The following is a 13,173-nucleotide window of genomic DNA, read 5'->3' as shown; positions in this document are numbered from 1 at the left end:
GTCCCTTATGGGACAATGATGGCAGTCTTTTTCAGGGGCAGAGACTTGAGTTGAAACCCCTACCCAAACACTCCAGACTCTTTGGATATATGGATGTCAGGGGCTGGAGTGAAAGCTTCACTGAAACATTCCAGACTCTTAGGGTATAGGGGCACTGGTTCAAGTCTGGCTACTTCCTGCGGGCATGGGGCAACGTGGCAGAGAGGGGAGTTGGGAGTTGGTGGGCTCACGTTCAGCGGGAAAACGGCTGGAGAGGCATTCAGTTGACTGCCATCCCGGAGACCTCAGGTGTTTGTTCCTTGAGAGAGGTTTCTAGGAGAAAAAAAACAGTTATTATCAGCCCTATGAACCGGGCTAGCCATGGAAAGAACGGGAGGGAGAAGTGCCCCAGGTGAATGACTGAGGCATGAGAGCAGATGCGCCCTTTAAAACCAGTTTTCAGTTGCTGGGTAGGTGCCCGTTTGAGACTGGAGCGGGTGCAGGTGCTGGTGTTATCTGAAGAACCCTCTGTAAATTGGTCTTGGCCCAGGCAGCAGGAGCGACCTGTAAACTCTGCTCAAAAATGGGTGGGGTCAAAACAGGTTCTGGAGACTGTTTTCCCCAGACCAGATTTCTTCATAGAGCAGCAGAGCTTCTCTCAGGAACCTGCAGTTATCTCTCGTGTCATAGCAAAAGGCAATGGCTTTAGGTTAAAAGGCACGAGGATTTTGGAAGACAATGAGAGGAAATTTAAAACTCGGAAACTCTAAAGTTGTATTTGAAAAGAAGCCTGTGAAAGAGGCGCACCTGTCTGTACTTTTAGCAGGAAACTTAACTAATGTAGTAACGAGCTTCCAGTACCCTAAGTCATCAAATGCTGTCAGACAGATCTGAGAGGGATAAGTAAATGAGCAGAAGAGAGACCGCTTTTCCCAGCTACCCAGGCAGTCCCCAGTCTCTCCGTGGCCTTTAGCGAACACCAGTCTCAGAAGCAGTGCTTGCCTGTAGCTGATGAGCTTAGAAGCCTAACATTTTCCTGTGGGGGTCAGGCTCAGTCTACTGTCGGCCGAATGAGACGATCGATTCCCCGGTGTAGTGTTGTCCATTTTAGGCAGGGTCCAGGCAGCTGGTGAGGGGAAAGGCATCTTTTTGCTGTGTGGGTGGCTTTGCTATATCCAAACGCAAGCCTCCGGGAGGAAGTTCTGCAGCCACACATCTTCTTGGAGATATAGGATGCTGCAGGAGTTGCACGTCTGTCATAAGAAGATCTTTTTTTAAAATGTCATACTCTCAGATCCGTAAAGGCCCTTGAGAATCAGGGTACCATTACCTGTCAGGAATATCTAAATTAGACATTTAAGTTAACCTTGGACATATAGTTTACTCAATCAGTTTCAGGGTAGGAATTATATGATCTCTGCAACTGAGCTTAGCCAAAAATGTGCCTGACTCCCCCACCCCCTGCCACGGGTTGTAAGTTATTGACAGACCATGTGATATTTTTACAGTAGTTGTAGTCTGGAACTATAAGTTTTATAGATTTTAAAATACACATACAGACATAAACAAGCATATTGTGGCCACATTATTCGTACATTTTAATCCATACGTAAGGAACAGACAAGACTTTTAACAGAAACAAAACTTTAATAAAAAAGGACGAACAAAACTCTTCCTGAGAAACTGTGTCAGATGACCAACTTAAAAATCCTCAAGTAAGAAAGAAACCGTAAGAATGAAAGACATTTTATGGCGTTATGGCAGCTTCTATCAGATTGGGACAGCCCCCCCCCCCCCTGTCCAGAGAACGAGAAGGCACTGCAGGAATAAACAAACAGTGGCAGAGGGGCTGGAGTCACGTGGCGGCCGTGGCGGCTTAAGTGGCGGACCCCCCGGGCTGTTGGGGGAGGAGACAAACAGCCATGTACTGGGCATGAATCCCAGCCTGGCTGGGAAGCCCGGGAAGAGTTGGCATGAGCGTCCAAGAAAGGAGCAAGCTGGGAAATAGGAAGAGCAATCAGAGGGAAGCATGAAATACAGACAGCAAGAGAAGCAAGGAGATTGCCTACAGGCAAAACCCGGGAGCAGAGAGAAAGGATAGGGACAGCAGGAAGATGAGGGAGGCAGGAATGCAGCTCTCAGGATCCTGGCCAGCGTAGTTCAGGCTCAGTTTAGACAAATGTATAGGGTGTCTGGGGAGCAAGCTTGGACCCTAAGACACAGGCGCACCAATGAGTTTATTGAGACTACCTACAAGAGTATGGGTAAGAGATTCCTTCAGGGGCAGCAATGACTCCAAAGCAGCCGCCTCACTGAAAACCCATAGGTGATGACTCAGGAGATTTGCATTCCTGGAGCTCTCTTCAGGGCTTACAGGCTGCTCCACAGGTCTGTGATTCTCCTTCCAGGAACTCAGCTGGGCAGAGGACCCACTCCAGCTGCTGTTTACTGCTTCTGTAACCTTGGGGAGGGACTCCCGCGAAATGCACAAAGTTGGCTTTCCTAGTCATAAGAGGTTTGTTTAATCTATTTACTACTGCCCACTCTCATGGCATGACCTCGTAATATCTTTCTGACCCTTTTGTCAGCTTCCTGCCGCCACACCTTGAACGGGCTGCTGTGCAGGGCTCTCCCCTCCACAGTGGACTGACACCTCCAAAATCACGAGTCCAATTAAATCCCTTGAGTTGTTGTCCTGGTGACGAGAGTAGGAACTGCCACACACATGTTCACCCCACTGCCCTTGTTTGTAGGTTGTGTCCTGTCATGGCCGTGTAGTCATGGTAACAGAGCAGAACTAATGTGCAGTCGGGATGGTCCAGGAGGGGTAAGGGGCAGCCTCTGTGTTTCATGGTGGGTCACTCAACGCTGACAGCTGCTTCTGCAAACCTGGGCTGCAGGACCTTACTTTCTTCTGTAGACTTCACACAAGCCATGCACGAAGAAGACTTAAAACTGTGGGTGGATTATACCATCAGAAAGGAGTGGTGCTGAAGGACTGAGCGACTCTCATCTTCAGGGGGCAGGGTCTAGAGTATCTTGTATGCCTCCCAGGAGGTCCGAATGTTAAGTCCCACCATCTGTAGCCGCTTCCTTGGCAACACTGGCTCTTCATTTTCTGCCTTACTGGTAGTGGTTGCACCTGTGAATGCAACCTCGTTTGGAAATAAGAACTTTGCAGATTCAGGCTAGTGAAGATGGGGCTGTGCTAGAGCAGGGATGGTTGGCTTTTAATCCTATGGGCCTGGCATCCTGATAAGAAGGAAGTGGGAAGATCCACAAGGAGAAACCGGGTGATTGCAGAGGCAGGGACTGGAGTGAGGTAGCGACAAGCCCAGATACACTAATTGTGGCGGTTTGAATCAGCGATGCCCCTCATAGCCTCACGTATTTGAATTTGTGGCTCCTGGATGGCTGTTTTAGGGGGTTATGGAACCTTTAGAAGGTGGAGCCTCACTGAAGGACTTACGTCACTGGGAGTGGGCTTTGGGAGTTTATAGGCTCATTCTGTTTCCAGTTTGATCTCTGTGCAGTGCATTTGCGATTGGTCTCTCAGTTTCTGGTTCTGGCCATCTGCTGCCATGCCTCCCACCAAGGAATCTCCCTTTGGAACCACATTCCAAAATAAACTCTGTCCTCTATAAGTAGCTTTTAATCGTGGTGTTTATTTGCAGCCACAAAAAGCATATAATGCATTAGGTGTGGGGGCTACTTGTCAGCCTGGTGGGGTTTGGAGTCATCTAGGAGGCATACCTCGAGGCGTGGGTCTGAGGATATTTACAGAGAGGTTGCGTTGAGGTGGGAAGACTACCCTCAGAATGGACGGCACTGTCCAGCCAGCAGTCCACTTACAAAGAGGGCACTGTAATGGAGAGACCTAATCCAGTGGTTTGCACAGAAGGAATGTCTTGTGAGGAAGCTGCTAGTCAGCAGCCACACACCCTCCAGAGCTGCAGAGGAAGGGTTATTCTGAGCTTCTACAGGCTTCTGGTGACCACAGACCTTCTCTTGGGTATAGCATCTTCTTTCCAGTCTCTAACTGCCACTGCCTGGCTTTTCTGGGGTCTTCCCGCATGGTCTTTCCTACTCGTATCTCTATCTCTGAGGCTTACTCTACTAACCTTGTTTGAACTCAGCTAGTAAGGAACGGTTCCATTCCCAAATAAGGAGACATCCACAGGTACTGGAGGTTAAGATTCAGTCTGTTTTGAGGATTTGTATTTCAACCCATAATAGTTCGTCTGATGGATGTTCCTATCTGAAGCCAAAGTAAATTCAATTCTCCTCCCCAGAAACAAGGAGAGTCCCTCTGAAGCTAACGAAAACATCTGGGGAGTTTTGTTTCCTCAGCAACTAGCGGCTCTGGAGCAAGTACCCATGGCCATAAAAGGATGCTGTGTTTATTTCTCAGCATGCATACCTGAGCAGTGGCAGGCATCAAGTCACGACTGAGGCAGGATTCATCAGTAAAAATAGAACAGAATAAACTAGACTAGGAGACCCCAAAGGCAATCTATGCTTCTCTCTCCTTTGTTTTCAAAACACATTTTGCCTTTGAAAATCTAAGATTTCTCTCAAAGCCAACGCTCATTTTACCTTTTGACAATTTTTAGTGTATGAACTCTCTGACTTTAAGGATAACTACCCAGTGGGGGAAACTCCTGGTGTAGGTCCTGGGAACAGTAGAAGTCCTCAAATGTCCTATATTCTCTTGGAAGACCTGGGAAAAAACACCATTGTTGTTTGAACTTTTTCTTGGGGAGAAAAGAAACACTTCATCCCACCGCACCAGTGAGGAAGGAGGTATGATCGTGCCAAATACAACCTGGGGAGCCAGTGAGTTTGCAGCTTACAGAGCATGGACGAAGGATCATCTACATACAGGGTGACTCACTCCAAAGTGATCTCACAAAAGTTCTCACCAATGGGATGATGGCTTCCTCACAGCTGCTTAGGTGGGGCCCCATCATTTAACTGTCCCCAGCCTGAATATTCTACCTTATGATACCACAAGGTCACATCTGATTAGGGTGGAATTCTGAACAAGTAGGGGTGGGGTGCAGGAGGGAGTGTCTGAGATCTTAGAACAGTTTCTGATGACCCTTTTTCTCATTACTCTTAGAGGGCCCGCCACCTTCTATATGTGTGATACTTTTATTAGTTGACTAATAAACCTGTTTCGGCCAGTGACTTAGCAGAATAAAGCCAGGTGGGAAATATGAGCAGAGATATATAGAGAGTAGGCAGAGTCAAACATGGATAAGAAAAATGTGGTACATGGAGTACTACATAGCAGGAAAAAATAATGACATCTTGAAATTTTCAGGCAAATGGATGGATCTAGAAAACATCATATTGAGGTAACCCAAACCCAGAAAGACAAACATAATATGTACTCACTCATAAGTGGCTTTTAGACATAAAGCAAAGAAAAAACAGCCTACAATTCACAATCCCAGAGAACCTAGACAACAAGGAGGACCCTAAGAGAGACATACATGGATCTAATCTGTATGGGAAGTAGAAAAAGACAAGATCTTCTAAGTAAATTGGGAGCATGGGGATCATGGAAGAGGGTAGAAGGAGAGGGGAGAGGAAGAGAAGGGAGCAGAGAGAAATATATAGCTCAGTAAAAACATTTTTTAAAAAATGGCCCCAACTGACACAAAAGGACATCAAGGAGTATTGGATGGTTGGTTTTGATTGCCAACTTGGGAGAATTTAGAGTTACTCTGAACTTCTTCCTCACCCTCTCTAGGCATTTTTCTGTAAAAGCCTTTTAAGAGATTAACTGATTAGACCCTCCCTCTAAGCAGGAGCCTTTCAATGGCCGACCTAGAGACAAAGTGGTCCAGTTAGAGAGCACTGTGGGTCTAACTGTCTGTGTTTCCTCTTGAACTTGGTGCTGACCTCCCCTGCTACCATCAGAGATCATCTTCTTTGGCCTCCAAACGGACTGAAGACTAGAGACTCCCCAGGGAGTTCCAGGCCTTCGCCGCTGGATTGTGACTACCAGAGGCAACATCTTCCTGAACTGAGCAGCTACAGGCTGCTCAGCCTCCTCAGGGTGCAGATGGCATAGTGGTACTACCTGACCCCTGTTGTGTGCTCCCGGGTAAAGCCCCACGCATACGCATTTTGTCAGTCTGCTCCTCTAGAGAACTCTGCTTACTGCACCTTCCCGGGCTACAGAGTTAACAGACTGTTCTTAATGCACCTTCCCGGGATACAGAGTTAACAGACTGTTCTTAGGGCTACAGAGTTAACAGACTGTTCTTACTGCACCTTCCTGGGCTACAGAGTTAACACACTGTTCTTAATGCACCTTCCTGGGATACAGAGTTAACAGACTGTTCTTAATGCATTTTCCCGGACTACAGAGTTGACAGACTGTTCTTTTCTGCAGTCATTAACGTTTGTGGTAGTGGAGTGGATGGAATTATCTAGGCTTGCTACCATCAATGCTGATGGTGACTTGGTTGCTACCAACAATGCTCTAGTGACCTGGTTGATGCTGAAGATGGTTGCATCCATAAAGACCAGTTTCCCAGGACAAGATGCAGTTTGTGCAATCCCACAGCCTCACGGCCCTGGTCCATAGACCTTGTAGGCATGGACAGAGGCCATTTTTCAAACTTTTCGCTAGGAGGAATTATGGGCCTGGTATCTAGTGTGCCATACTCAGAAAAAAAAAAGCCAATAGTTCTGCCAAGGGTGCAGTGGGATGAACCATCTCAAACCACTCAGGTGGGTCTGAAATTGGGCATGGTGCTGGGAACAAAATGGCCTCTATCCTCAGTTTTAAAGTGATCAATGTTTTGACATATGATTCTAATTAAAAGTACCAAATGCAAAATAAAAGAAGAAACAAAGGCCCCCTTGTGCATATGTGCATTCATCTCAGTAGTATTTGCAATTTTGGGAAACTGGGCCCAGCATAATGCTTAACCAGATGGGTGTTCTTATAGTTGCTGTGATATATTATAATGATATTGTGATCATAATGTAACATATTATTATGGAGCCATTAAAACAGCATTTGTGAGTAGCTTTTAATGATGTGGAACCATGGTTTTAATAGCCTTAAATTAAAAAGGCTATAAAGCTGTATATACAAATGCTATATCCTCCTACATAATATGTGGAAATGTATAGTTGTTGAATTAAAATATTTCTAATAGTTAAGCTGTAGGCACAATTAAATGCTTTAGAATAAGTGATTTTTTTTAAAATAGCTATGGGTATAGCTATAAAAAATGCTGCTTAGCTACTCAAGAAAATAACGTCATGAGGGAAAAAAAGCTTCTGCATAACTTGGGGCTACCTGGGTATGTTAGCAGTCCTAGACTGCCAGTGGAAAACACCACTAGTGTTGTATCTTAAGCCAGCTTGATGTGCTGGGCGGTGTCTGCTTAGGACCAGGCCATCTGCTGACACTGCAGAGCTCACCAGCGACTGTGGCTCCGTTGGTGCAGTGCTTACCTAGCAAGCGTGAAGCCTGTGCTCAAAACACATAAAAGCTGGGTGGGGCGATGGAGGAGGAAAGTCAGAAATTCAGGGTCATTTTTGGCTACTAAGATAGTTTGAGGCTAGCTTAGGAAACTATATGGCTCCCTAGCTAAGAAAACCATAATAATGAAAATAAGAATAATAAGCTTTACCTTTTAGAGTGGCTTTAGGGTCACAGCCAAATTGAGCAGGTGACGCCGAGAGCCGTTTATCTTGGTCTCCTCCGTGTGCAGTTTCCCACTGACTGCCCTCTGGGCAGTGGGCCTGTGTGTGAGCAGTGAGTTGACCCTGCATTGACTCTCGTACCCACCTGATTTACTTCAGGGCTCTCTCTGACTGTAGGACACTCTGGGTTTGAGCAAACGCATGTGCTGTGACATGCATTGGCATGCATTCCAATTGCACCCTCACATGGAGCAGGAAGCCCCAGTCCCCAAACCCTCCATGCTGTGTAAGCTCAGCTCTCATTCTGCTCCTGCCAACCACTGAGCTTTCTGTCGACCTTATACCATCAACTGCATTTTCCCCAGAACTGACCCTGCAGAAAGCACTCCATGCACCTTCCTCTCTGATTCACTCCTTACAGTGTTCATCACTTACACAGATAAACCTGCACGCAAGCTGGGTGTGCTGGGTGTGTGGAGTGGTAGAACTCTGCTATACGTCAGTATGCAGAGGATGCTGGGAGAAAGGCCAGCGGCTGGAACCTGTTCCACACGGATCAGCCTTGCTGCCTCCAGAGGGCAGGGTATGCTTAACCACTAAGAATAACACATTTGAGCCCATAATTTTAGTTATTCACTGGCTGAGGCAGGAAGAACCCAAGTCCAACCCCTGACCTGAGCTGCAGGATATGTTTAAACCAGCCTGGGCAACTTAAAATCTATTTCAAAATAAAAGTGAAGTGTGGCATCAGATCCCCTTGGGACTAGATGGTTGTGAGTTGCCAGGAATTGAACCTGGATACCTGGGTCCTCCGGAAGAGCAGCCAGTGCTAACCACTGAACCATCTCTCCTGCTCCTGGATTATAATATATAAAGGAGTAGAATCTGGTTATTAAGTCACTACACCAATACATTTTAAAACATTACATATTAAAAAAAAATGTCGGGTATTCATAGTGCTTGTCATGGTGTGGTAGTCTCAGCCCCTTTCTATTTAAAAATTTCCCTCCTTTTTGGGCCAGTGATATGGCTCAGTGGGTAAAGGGGCTTTTGTTGAACCCGAGGACTTGAGTTCAAGCCCCAGAACCCATATAGTAGAAACAGAGAAGCAACTCCTGCAAATGTCTTCTGACCTACACACACACACACAGAGAGAGAGAGAGAGAGAGAGAGAGAGAGAGAGAGAGAGAGAGAGAGAGAGAAAGAGAGAGAGAGAATAGTATCTCCTTTTTGCTTTCCTGTATTTTCTTATTTTCTTTTGGTTTTTCAAGACAGGGTTTCTCTGTGTGGCCCTGGCTGTACTGGAACTCTCTATAAATTAGGCTGGCTTGAACTCAGAGATCCCCCTGCCTCTGCCTCCTGAGCGCTGGGATCAAGGGTGTGCACCATCTCAGTCCGACTATTTTTTTATATTCTATAGTAAATATGTATCATCTCTTTAACAAGGAAAAAGATTAAAGCTTCTCATTAAACATTCATAATACTTATTTATGCAGGATGGTAAAATTATCATGCATTTTTACTTCTTTATGTGAAGCTGAATCTGATATAAAATTGCTATTTCTGGGTGCTGGAGAGATAACTCAGTGGTTGGGAACTCTTGCTGCTCTAGTAGAGGACCTGGGTTTGGTTCCCAGCATTCTCAAGGCAGCTGGAACCACCCATAATTCCAGTGCAGAGGATCTGGCTCCTTCTCTGTCCTCCGTGGGTGCTGCAGGTATATAGTGCACATGCAAGCATGTTGGAAAACACTCATATACATACATGTCGGCAAACACTCATATACATAAACTTAAAAAATATTAAAAATTATATTCTCGGTGAGATAGAATATAGTTGAATATTGATTCACTTATTTCAGTTTTTTAAAGTCTCTCCATATATGTGCATTCCTCAAAAAAAAAATGGTTTTCTTGAAAATCTAGAGTGTAACATGTGCTAAAGATTTTATTTAATGTATCAGTTAATGAGGGACCAGCATGATGTTGGAGCAGAATCACTAGAGGGCTCAAAGAATGGTTCTTGCTCATCCCATCCTAGATACAGCCGCTGTCTGCAGCTGAGGCGTCATGAGTTCTCTCTAAGAACTCAGACCTCTACAACCCTTTCCCAGTCCCAAGTCGCCACAACTTTGCCCCCTGTGCCTTTGTATAATGCCCAATATGGAAGCCAAGCCTGGCCAGACCTTCTGGAGCCTCCTCTGGGTGCATCTAGACCGCTCTAGTTCTGCCTCTTCACATTCAGGGCCTTCTAACCTTTTCAGGGTCCACAGAGTCCCTGCTGTCTGATCGCATTGCTCCCTCTGAGTGAGGACCGACTAGCAGTCTCCTCAGTCCAGCTTCCTTCCCGTGACATCTACACATCCATATTCATCTGAACTCAGTCCTCGTTTACTGGGGCTTCCCAGGGCCTCCTCCTCCTCCTCCTCCTCCTCATTTTCCTTCAATGCCCCCTGCCATCTGAATTGCCTTATGAATATGTGTTATGCAGATTTGAACTTTGTGAATTTAAAATAGCAAGGGCTAAAATTATCACTAAAGTTTCTCCTTATGGCTCACCCTTAAGACAAGATGCAAATCTCCCAAACACACACAGTGCCTCAGGACAGCTGACCTTCAGAGTTTAAAGATAAGAGGGGGCATCTCAGAGAGGGTAGAAAGAGGCCATGTGGGGGCTGTAGGAATGGGGATCACAGTCCACATTCAGTCTTCCGGGGGCTGACAGAAGTAGGGGGCCCTGAGTCCAAGCTCAGTCCTCTAGGGGCTGAAAGGAATTGGAGCAGCAGTCCATGCTCCTTCCTCCAGGAGCTGCTGAGGAACCCGCAGGCAGTGTTCATGTGTATGTGGTTCTCAGACAAACGCTTCGCAGGAACATGAGATAAACAGAGAAGCCATCTCTAGTTCCAAAGAGAGACAGGGATAGTTTGTTCTGAGGCAAAGTGCGTGACTCTGGCCCGGGAAACCAGACTCAGTTTTCCTTGGATGGCGGGTCTACAGTCAAACTGGCTATATGAACTTTTTGTCACAGAACTAAAGACAATCACAGGTCAGGCACATTGGTGGGACATTGGGTAGGTGTGTTCCTGAGACACTCAGGTCTCTGTTACAGGTTTCGGGTCCTATCTGACACATTCCCAGGTCTTAGTTTGGTGGATACAATGGTTTGCTAAGTTAATAATCCTAAAGGTTTTACTTGAAAAACCGAAAGGATGCTACAGACACAGAGATGGGGAATTAAGGTAGCCCAAGATAAGCTGGGTTTTGATCTACCACATTCTCACTTCCTACAATCAGGGATTCCTACTCTGCCAGTCAGTCTGCAGAGTCTTCAAGGGGCAGCGTTCTCCGGGAACTTCAGCTGTCAGGCCCAGCTAACCCACTTCCAGGGCTTTGTCTTTCTCCAAGGCTTAGCTCCTCTGGCTGTCCTGTTTGCTTGGGGAGGAAACCGGTTTCACCAGACCTTGGGTCTCTGCTGAAGGCAAGTGGATAGCCAGGCCAAAGTGTTTTGGCTCAGCCTTTGGGGCTGACTGAGCCTGTCAGGCTCCATGGCAAAGGAGTACAGAGCAAGGATACAGGACAGCCTTCACCCAGAAGGACTGGAAAAGGCTCCAGGAGGAAGAGTGGAGACTCCGCCTCTGTTTCTTAGCCTGGGTCTGGACTTCCTGTGTTTGAACTGGCTAATGGTTAACTGGGAATGTCCCCGCAGCTAGAAGCACCCACACCGTTCTGCACCTCCATGTTTATAGTCTGGGTCACAGACGGGATAGGGCCACCTCACGAGAAACTTCCTGTTACCGGGAAAGGAGTGCCCAGTCAGAAGTGTTCCTGTGTTTGTGTGGAGTGCAGACGACAACCAGGAAGCCCTGCGTGAACGGAATACAAGAGATTTACCTGTCTGAGGTAAGGCGGGGAAGGCCAGTGTGGCAATCCTGTAACAAGCGTTTTTCCGGTGCGTTTCTTCTCGGGACTCTGTGGGTGCCTGGTAGGCCATTGTTGGGGCTCCCCACAAAAATGCCCAGAGTGTTTACTTTCCAGCTTCCACGGGGTTGAAAATTAAACAGGTAGGCTGCTCTCAGGGTTCAAAAATCCCAGTGACTTATCAGAGAGTCTCCCCTTCATACAGAGCTGCTCTGGGGATAGGCGAGGGCTCTGGTGGAATTCAGAGGAGGGTCTCAGATTCACAAGCAGGGAAAGCAGTCTCATTCCTGGGCAAACTTGTGAACTGCCATCTCCCTGATGAGTAGCTTCGTGGGTCGCTGCTGTTGCCACTGGGGGTTCCAGGAGGGAAGGCAGAGCCCCAGTGAAGAGACAGGCCCCAGTCAGTGAGGAGCCCGAATCCTAGGGAGGTGAGAGGCCTCCATCAGGAGGGACACTGCAGTAAGGAAGCAGTTCTGAAGGCAGGAGCTCAGTTCCAGGCTCCAAAGTGAGGCAGAAATGTTGGGATCTTGCGCTGGAGATCAGTCAGAGAGAGCCCCTTGCTCAGCTTTATTCCGACTGAATCTGCTGTCCCCGAGAAGCCTTGGTCCTCTGTTCAGCCTGAAACACCGTGTTTCGACCCTTTCCAGTATAAAATATTTTCAGCAGTTTAGAAGCAAGGAGCGAGCATTCTGAGGCAGCAGATTCATGGTCTTTCAAGATGCTGGGAGACCTGTCAAGTTTTCTGAGTGGTTTTCCTCCCTTGTCAGGCCAGTGAAGGAGGGGTAGGATGTTCACAAAACTTAAGAAGACTTATGTTTTTGAAAATATGACAGGTGTTTTTTTTTTTTTTTTCAACTAAAAGGAGGTCATTCTAAGCTTTTTGTAGCAAAATGAATGAGAAGTTGAGTCTCAGGTTTGGGGTGTAATTGTTTTTTGTTTTGTTTTGTTTTGTTTTTTCTCTTTGCTCTTTGGGGGCCCACCACACAGCTCCCAAATAAATACATGGATACTTATTCTTACTTATAAACGCCAGGCCTTAGCATGGCTTGTTTCTAGCCAGCCTTTCTTAAACTGTCCCATCTTCCTTTGCCTCTGGGCTTTTACCTTTCTCTATTCTATGTACCTTTCTTCTTGCTCTGTAGCTGGTATCCTCTTCTCTTTTTCTCATTCCTTCCTCAGTTCTCATTCTTCTCTTTATTCTCTGTCTGGTAGCCCTGCCTCTCTCTCTCCTGCCTAGTATTGGCATTCATTTTTTGTTAGACCAATCAGGTGTTTTAGACAGGCAAAGTAGCACAGCTTCACAGAGTTAAATAAATGCAACATGAAAGAATGTAACACATCTTTGCATCATTAAACAAACATTACACAGCATAAACAAATGTAACACATCTCAAAGTAATATTCCACAACATTTGGATCAACCCCCCCCGCCCCCCCCAGAGGTATTAGCTAAAGATTTCTGGCCTAGATCCATATTTAATTAAAGTCACACACGTCATTTTGGGTATCCTGTAAATGTCCATTTTTCGATGATGTCAGCGGCTGCACACACTGTCAAATGCTATGTCTGTAGGCATCACATCCTGGTGCAGTGGCCTCACTG

The 13,173-nt window shown here is 46.5% G+C and overlaps 1 protein-coding gene across 5 annotated transcripts in view; it reads left to right on the top strand.

Annotated features, from left to right (window-relative positions):
* Igsf5 (immunoglobulin superfamily member 5) overlaps nt 1-13,173 on the top strand; it is a 135,772-nt gene that overhangs the window by 84,033 nt on the left and 38,566 nt on the right. For 4 of the 5 annotated variants that reach the window (XM_057765475.1, XM_057765474.1, XM_057765473.1 and 1 more), the window contains exon 1: nt 11,354-11,552. The exons of the other annotated variant lie outside the window; for it this stretch is intronic. The gene's annotated coding sequence lies outside the window, so the exon portion shown is untranslated. Of the gene's footprint in view, nt 1-11,353; nt 11,553-13,173 lie in introns of those variants that run through there. 5 annotated transcript variants of the gene reach the window in all.

The sequence above is a fragment of the Chionomys nivalis genome, chromosome 3 (genome assembly GCF_950005125.1).
Source record: "Chionomys nivalis chromosome 3, mChiNiv1.1, whole genome shotgun sequence".
Lineage (NCBI taxonomy): Eukaryota > Metazoa > Chordata > Mammalia > Rodentia > Cricetidae > Chionomys > Chionomys nivalis.
This window is presented reverse-complemented; position numbering and strand designations above follow the sequence as displayed.